The sequence below is a fragment of the Rhagoletis zephyria genome, unplaced genomic scaffold (assembly GCF_001687245.7).
Source record: "Rhagoletis zephyria isolate East Lansing unplaced genomic scaffold, Rhagoletis_zephyria_1.1 Rzeph_scaffold_00004, whole genome shotgun sequence".
Lineage (NCBI taxonomy): Eukaryota > Metazoa > Arthropoda > Insecta > Diptera > Tephritidae > Rhagoletis > Rhagoletis zephyria.
In genome coordinates this window covers 841,624-850,062 of record NW_016157088.1, presented here as the reverse complement: position 1 = coordinate 850,062, position 8,439 = coordinate 841,624, and the positions used below count along the sequence as shown (strand labels likewise).

The window sequence follows — 8,439 nt, the reverse complement described above, 5'->3', positions numbered from 1 at the left end:
GTCGTCGTCGTCGTCGTGATTCGAGGCCACTAAGTTGGGCGCCAATGAAATGTTGTACTTGCTTTTCCTTAGATTGTAGTGCATAGGATTGGCTAAGCCAACGAATTATAATAATTTTTGGTAGCGACCGTAACCACTCCTTTATATGGACCTGTCCGATAGTCCGGACGAGAGTCGCATACAAAATTGCAGTGCTTCGATTAAAATAAACGCGTGTTCTTGTATTTTCTTTTATTTGCTTTATTAAGGCCAGTTGTCCAAAGCAGTATTGAACGAACTAGCGCGTACGAATGCAAAATGAAAATGAGCTCAGTTTCAATGCTTACATGAATATTTATAGGCAATCATGACAATGCCGAACGTCAGTGATGCATTTTTGCGTACCCAAATGCACAGCACAGGGTTGTATTTTCGACAGGACATTACAGTGAGTCCACATGTATATCAGATAACATAACATTTATGGTATAACATAAAACAATGAAGTAGATTAATATGTAAAAACGATGGTTGTTACAACGGTAATTTTTAGCCGTTTGAACCTTGCACTTTATTCCACTAGAAATCAATGGGCTACAAAATTGCATACTCAAAATGTTTCTAAGTAATCTAATAAAATGGGCGAAATTTTTACAAAAGTTTGGTGAATTTTCTTAATTTTGCACAAAGTTTGAAACCTGGATTTACACGGTTTTTGTTAAAAAATTAAACCCGTATATTTTTATAATAAAAATAACTAAAATTAAAAAACAATAAAAAGAAATTGTTAAAACTTGTCAATTTGTGGTGAGGCTAAAATTTTTTCAACCACTGTATGTATATGAAAGCCTGATGTGAGAGTGGTTCATTCACGAGCCCACCCACATCCAAATATACATATCTAGTTATGTACGTACATATAAATTTTCACGTGTTCAAAAGTTTGTCTACTGTTCTGTCGCTGGCAGCGTAGACTAACTTCCCTGCCAGCCAAAAGTGGTGAAAAATCTGGTGAAACCGCGGGTTTCGGTCACTTCAAAACTGGTGACAAAACTGGTGACATTTGTATGGGCGCTGTGCAGATTGTCACCACTTTCCCCCTGTACGTGAGAGCCTTGCATCACTGTCGCACTCATTCAGATACTTCGTAAGGAAAACATATAGCTGCACTCGTCTAGCATTGCCCCCTTCTGCCGGCTCAGGGTTGCATTCTCTTCACAGCGAATTCAAAATAACCTTAGAAACTTTAAATAAAAAATCCTAAAATGTTTTGATTTTTATTTTGCAAAATTTATTTTCAAAATGCATAATATACATACTTAATAACCAATATTATGAATAAAACTTAAAATTAACATTAATAAATATATTTTTACATACTGGCTTAATTTCTTATTATTAGTATTACTCATTTTCACATAGATGTTTAAAAAGTTGGAAAATTTCTATAAGAAAGTTAAGCGATTTTAATAATATTATAATCAAAAGAAAGGTAATCGATTTATCTTTCTTTTGATATATATTAAAAGTTGCAAATCATTTATAATGGTTCACAAATATTCAGTTTCATTACAACTTTGCAAAATTTGATTGCGTTTTTTCGACTTATATATAGACGGTTTCAAAAGTAGCAAAATTTCTATAAAAAAAGTTAAGCGATTTTAACAATATTATAATCAAAAGAAAGGTAATCGGTTTACCCTTCTTTTGATATATATTAACAGTTGCAAATCATTTACACTAGTTCACAAAAAATCTGTTTTGTTACAACTTTGCAAAATTTTACCACTTTTCCACTGCTTCTATATAGCTGTTTACAAAAGTTGCAAGGTTTTTATGAAAACGTAAAGCGATTTTAACGGTGTTATAATCAAAAGAAAGGTAATCGGTAAAGGTAAAGATGCAAGCGTTGAAGGTGCTGATCGTGAATCTGTAAACAAGCAAAAATATCAATTAAAATGTTTAAGCCGTCATCGATTCGCCACTTCTCGCTCGCTATGTTTGAGTTCCGGTCGCTTAAAGAAGAATTTTTTTCGCCACTCGCTAACTGTTGGCGAATCGATGACGGCTATAAACATATAAAAACCCTCAATACATACCTTAAGAATGTGACTAAGTCGCTGCTGTTTTGCAATCTAAAAGAAGAAATTACATTATAATTAAATGAAATTGTTAAATACGTATTCTTACCTTCAAAGTTTTCGTAGTGAAATTTCTTCACAGTATGTATACTGTCATCAAAACTCTGATGTTTCTAACTTGCACGCTCTAACGCATAGAATTCTTGTTAGAGTACGAATTCTTATCGGGTATGTAGCTCTAACAAAGGCACATTTTTTGACAGTTCGACGAAAAAATTTGTAAGTGTGTGGGTGAGATGACTAAAAAGTTGTGAATGTGTTTGTAAATCGTTTGAATTTTAGGGGAAGGTGGTGAGCCGTGGCTGGCAGGGTTACCCACGAACAAAAATTAAGCGCATGTGCCGATCTAAACCTTTGTGGCTACAATCAATCATATACATACACATGTTCATTACGGTGCACGAGGCCGCATCATCCCTGCGCGCACTTTCTTGAAGCGCGTACAAAAACTATGCTGTCTTCATTAAAGACACAGCAACCACCAAGGAACATTAACACCGCGAACCGAACCAGTTACCCCCATAAATGAAAGCAATGCTCACCCCCTCACACAAACACACACCTAAACTAAATGATATGCGCTATACTGGGAAAGGGATGCCTCCAAGTGAATGTCGATTGGACAGGTTTTCTATAAGTATTGTAAGGTGCAAAGTTTCTCTTAAAAGGAAATTGAAAAGAGAAAGCTCATAATTTACGGTTTGGACCAAGTATCGCCTGGTTAGCAGCTAAGCACCCACGTCTTTTTATATACAAGGAGAAAGCATTGAATCCGAACTAAAACTCCGTTTGTCTGCTGTACCGTATCGCCTCCGTACCATCGTAAAGTACTTCGTCGGAGGGCGGTTGAGCCTAAGCTCGATCTTAAGTTTCTGTTCTGATGCAGTCAGTCACAAGTTGCATCTACTTGGCACTACCCTCAGTTGTCGAAACTGGTCACGTACGTCGTTACTGTATCATGTATGTATATATCTATCATACCTGCTACCATGGTAGATTATCTTCGAATTGATCGGTTACGCTTTTGCCGTCTCAGCTTTGCAATGACTTTGCCGCGAATACGCGGAATGACTAGATACCACTTCTCTGTCTACTCCGTTATGGGCGGGATCAGGTTCTCTTGCGTTGGACTTACACCAAATGCAGCGCTGAGGAAAACTCGTTCCGCCTGCAAGTTTGGGCATGCCAGAAAAAGTATGTTCTGCATCTTGTACGCTTTTTTGGCCGTAGGTTTCTCTCATATAGGGCTTGTTGGAGTTACTATCACAACCGCAGTGTTGAGCGAATTATTAAAGTATCACGTTCTGTGTGAACTTCTAGCAATGTATTATCAGTTGAGCAGTTGCAACAATGTTGCCATTTTTCATCAGTAAGGCAGTAATGCCGCTTTTATTACGTGCCTCGAACAGGCCTCTAATTTGAAGGGTGGCAGGTTACAAAATCAACGGAAATAAGGTCACTATTTCGCATACTGGTGCGAAATTAAGTCCGTTGACATTATTGCTTTTTCAAACATTAGATTTGCGTAGCTTCGCGGCGGCCCTCGTCCGCGCTTCCACACGCCTTCCCCCCTTCACCCTCTCCTGCCGTGCTGTAAAGTAGGTAGATTTATTTTTTGTATGCCTTTTATTTAAATTTTTATATATTTAATATATTTTACATATTCTCCAATTTATATTTGTAAGATATTGGAAGATTTTTGCCGTGTTGACAATCAAGGCATTTTGCATCAGCGGAAGTTTACACAATTTTTGAACAGCATTCTGTTCAATAAGCTTCAATAATAGTGTTCATTCAATAAGCTTTATTTTTGGAAACGAAAGATGTTTTAAAAGTTCTACATGATTTATACATTGTTCATTCACGATTCTTTTCGCATCGTGTTTTTATTATATTCGTAATGTTAAGTTTTTTAATAAAATTAATTAGTGGTGGTTCATGATTGTCTTCATTAATAGCACTGAGGATTTGGCAATAACCTCTTTCATCTATGGAAACAACACATACGGGGCAATGTTTACATATTGTAACATTCATATCTCACATATGATGCAAGAACAACATGTTTTTATTGGAATCGACATACTTTAAGCTATGTTGACGCCATTTTCATTTGAATTACATGTTTACCATATTTCCAAATTTTTGTTGACTTTATTTCGCTTTTGAAAAGATAATAATGTCAATTGACTTTATTTCGCATCACTATGGGAAATAGTGCCAATTGACGTTGTTTCCGTTGATCTTGTTTTAAGCGGAAAAAGTACGCTCTAAAGCAGCCGTTTCCACTTTGAAGATGTGTGACGTTAAAGTCTACTTCGCCATATTTTCTTGCCAGCCAGCTTTATATGTGTGGTATGAGCTTGCGCGTCCATCCACCGCTAATGGAGTGAACCTATCGGTGTAACCAATGTTCTATTTGCGACGCCTCGCTAGCAATTTGGAGAACTATCCGTGCGGATCCGTGGTTTCAACTGCACGTTTCTTGGACCAAGGGTCCGGTACGATCCAAATCTGAGATGACCAGCGCCTTACCTTCCAACACCGTAGAAAATGCCGAGTAGACTCTTAGGGCGCAAAGTCTATAGACTGATTGAGTTCCCTTGATATAAGATTTCGTAACTCACGTAGTTGACCAAACCTCCGACCCGTAGAGAATAACGGACTTCAGAACTCCAGCTAGCAACTTCCTTACGTTATGCCTTGGCCCTATTGTGTTGATAATAAGTCTTGAGAGTTCTCCTTGGCTGGACACTGCTTTTTCGTAAATATAGTCCAGGTGGTGCATAAATTTCAGCCTTGAGTCGAATTTGATGTCTAGGTACTTGAGCTACTTCCGCACATCTTTCCACCTCTGATAATTATTTGGAACCCGATTATCTTTGTTTCCGCGGGAAAATGCCAACGCACAACGCTGTCGCACAGGAAGTTCCAAAGGAGTGGTGCCATCACCGATCTCTGAGGGACGCTAACCGTCCATTAGGGAGAAAGCAAATGTCCGAAAGCCAGCCCTGATGAGGCCTAATCGACACATTCAGCTTGAGGATTCACAAAGGTAATTAGGGTAAGCTAGGTTAGAAGCGAATGTTCGGGAATTGGCACGGATTCAAGCGGAAATATACCTCACTGAAAGACCGGTAAACTTGGATATTTAACGCTTGTCTCATAAACTTAAGAGCTGCGGATTGAGTTCATCATGGTCCCAGCACCGATACCTGCGGGACGCTAAGCGTCCATGAGGGAGAAGGCAAATGTCAGAAAGCCAGCCCTGGCGAGGCCTGCTCGACACATTCAGCTTGAGGATTCACAAAGGTAATTTAAGTGAACTAGGTTAGAAGCGTATATTCGGGAATTGGCACGGATTCAATCGGAAATATACCTCACTGGAAGACCGGTAAAACGCGGATAATTAACGCTTGTCTCATAAACTGAACAGCTGGGGATTGAGTTCATCAGTAGCCCCACCGTGACCGAGATGCACCGATAGTGACACCAATCACCAATCACCATCGCTCACCCTCACCGCTCCCACCATTATTGCTCTTGCTGTCAAGTTTCTTCTTTCTCTCTCATGGCTCGGCAGCCTATCTCTCTTTATCGTGTGTTAATTTAGTAGGTGAAGCGGATCAACTTCTCGGCGAAGTGAGGTGGAATGCACCGACTCTCACATGCTAAGTTGGAATTTTTAAGTGTCTGAGCCGTTGTCACTCTATTTTACCATAATGACAAGAGTTTCAAGGGCTATATGTGATGTAGAAGGTAACAGTATTACGAATAATAAGCATGGAGGGAACCTTCTAGTGGCGTAACTATATCATCTAAGGTCGTGGCGAATTCTTTGGATGGGGCCCTCCCAGTAAAAATCGTCACGTTGTAATATTTTTTAATAAACCACTTAAGTAGTTACCCAACACTATTAACAATAATGTGGTCATTTTAGTTAAATATCTAATAAATTTTATTTTCAAGGACATGGGTTTATACATACAAATTTTTAATGAAATAACAATTTATTTTTGATGAGATGTTTATTAATAATAATAATAATAATAATAATAATAATAGATTGGCGCTTACACATATGTTAGTGTTTGGCCGAGCTTCTCCTCCGTTTTGTGGCGTGCGCCTTGATGTTGTCACTTAAGCGGAGGGACCTACAGTTTTACGCCGACTCCGAACGGCGATTGTATTTTTATGAGAAGCTGTTTTTCATGGCAGAAATACACTCGGAGGTTTGCCATTGCCTGCCGAGGGACGACCGCTGTTAAGAAAAAACCTTTTTTCTATATTTTTTTTTTGCGATGTTGCTTTGGCCAGGGCTTGAACCCAGGCGTTGCGGAGTGGAAGCGCGCACTGCTTACCACTACACCACAGCGGCCGACATGCTTACCACTACACCACAGCGGCCGAGATGTTTATTAGTAAAATTTATTCCGCAAAGGAATGGAACATCATCTAAGTTTAAAGATAGAGCCATAGAATTTTCAATAGGCAGAATAGCCAAGTTACGTAGTCTGTTTTTCACACAGAGTTTCTCAAATATGTTTTTATTAATTTTAGTTTCGAAAATTATTGTTCACCTGTAGGCACACGAATTGGAACAAATAACATCAATGCAGTACATACTTCAGGAAAGCAGGACGACATAAAATAAAGTAATTGTATATGGGCATTTCCAACGGTCGCGAACCGTACGTTCGTACGCTTATCAAGTTCAAAATAAAAAAAAAAGGAAAACATTAATTTTTATTAATTTTTTTTATGTTTCGATAGCATTTTGTTAGGTATATCTTTGGTGCAAAAGGGATGATATTTCGATTTTTATTTTTCAATATGTTAGCAACAAACATGCGGTCGCGAACGTGCGAATAATAATAGATGTCGCTTTTGGCTGCAAATTGAAAAATGCAAGAAACTGCGAAATGGAACAGAATATTATAAAGCGATTACTTTTATATTAAAGTGGAATAAAGGTATTTCCACCTAACTAATTTCGTGTTGAAATATCTCTAACGTAAGGGTCGCGAACATACGATTTTTCCATCATTTTTTATGCCTTTCATGAACATGAAATAGTATTATAAATTTGGTCCAATGTTTGTAAGTACCAGAAGAAGAAGATATAGACCCACATAAATGTTTGACAAAATGATCAGAACGTCGAGCTGAGTCGATTTAGCCATATATCTGTCTGTTTTAACGCAATTTAGTCCCTCAGTTTTCGAGATATCCGACTGAAATTTGGTAAGCGAGTGTATTTTTATAATGTATTAATCATTTGGCGGAACCATCAAAATCGGTCCATAGCTCCCATTTAAATGATTGTTCATTTTAGTTCTAGGTCCTGGTTGACCAGTCTGTAGAAATGTTCATAAGGTCTTTAGATGTGTCTCATTTTAATTGATTTTAAGTACTAAAAAATTTATATGTTTTAAGTACTTAGCTTTTTAAAAATGTTATGATATTTCTGAGCCAACAGTCTCTTGGGCCGGGACCCTATCGGATCAGGGGCCCGTGGCATTTTGCCAGCCATGCCACCCTAAGTTACGCCTCTGGTACCTTCCTATATTTTGGTTATTTTTCCCCTTTGATTTAACAAACCATGCATCTTTTGTGTTTTGACCAATCGAAATAAGGCAAAGATAAGAGTAAACAAGTAAGAAAGTCTAAGTTCGGGCGGAGCCGAACATTAAATACCCGGAGCAAGTATTAAATATATGTTTTTTCACCTTTCCGAAACCTACCGCTAGATGGTAATCCGGGGTGTATCAATTTTGAGTAAATTAGCGTCCTTCAATTTCGAAATATTGCAGTTTCAAGCATTTTTGAAATTTACCGTTATATGAAAAGCGGCCGTAATTTTAGTGCGATTTCAATAATTTTCAACATTTTGCTAACATGTGGCAAGCACAATAACCAAACCGAGTTTGGTACAAATTGGTAGAACGGTTACCGATATACATATATGTGATCATAAGTGGGCGGTGGCACGCCCATTTTCCAATATTTTACCATAAACGTATTTCTTGGTAAAGAATTGTTGCAAGCATCAATTTTGAATAAATTAGCTTCAATATTTACTGCTCTATCGAAGATTTTGTATTTCTCTAAATTACCGTTATATTTGATGTGGGCGTGGTTATTGTCCGATTTTAAAAAGTTTCAGCGATTTTTTATGCTGTACCAAGGCCAACAACTGTGCCAAGTTTGGAAGAAATTGGTGCAGCGGTTACCAAGATATACACATGTAACCATAAGTGGGCGTGGCTACGCCCATTTTCCAAAAATTTATAATATTCTTATTTTTCGTCTAAAAATT

General features: G+C 37.9%; 1 protein-coding gene and 1 long non-coding RNA gene across 3 annotated transcripts in view; one reads left to right on the top strand and one right to left on the bottom strand.

Moving 5' to 3' along the window:
• The window catches only part of LOC108373071 (uncharacterized), a 15,465-nt gene extending 14,859 nt beyond the window's left edge, over positions 1-606 (bottom strand). The window contains exon 1 of the long non-coding RNA XR_001848928.1: positions 518-606. This is a non-coding gene — a long non-coding RNA (uncharacterized LOC108373071). The remainder of the gene's footprint in view (positions 1-517) is intronic.
• Positions 1-8,439, top strand: part of pan (transcription factor pangolin) — an 826,450-nt gene that overhangs the window by 271,222 nt on the left and 546,789 nt on the right. The gene's annotated exons all lie outside the window — the stretch shown is intronic.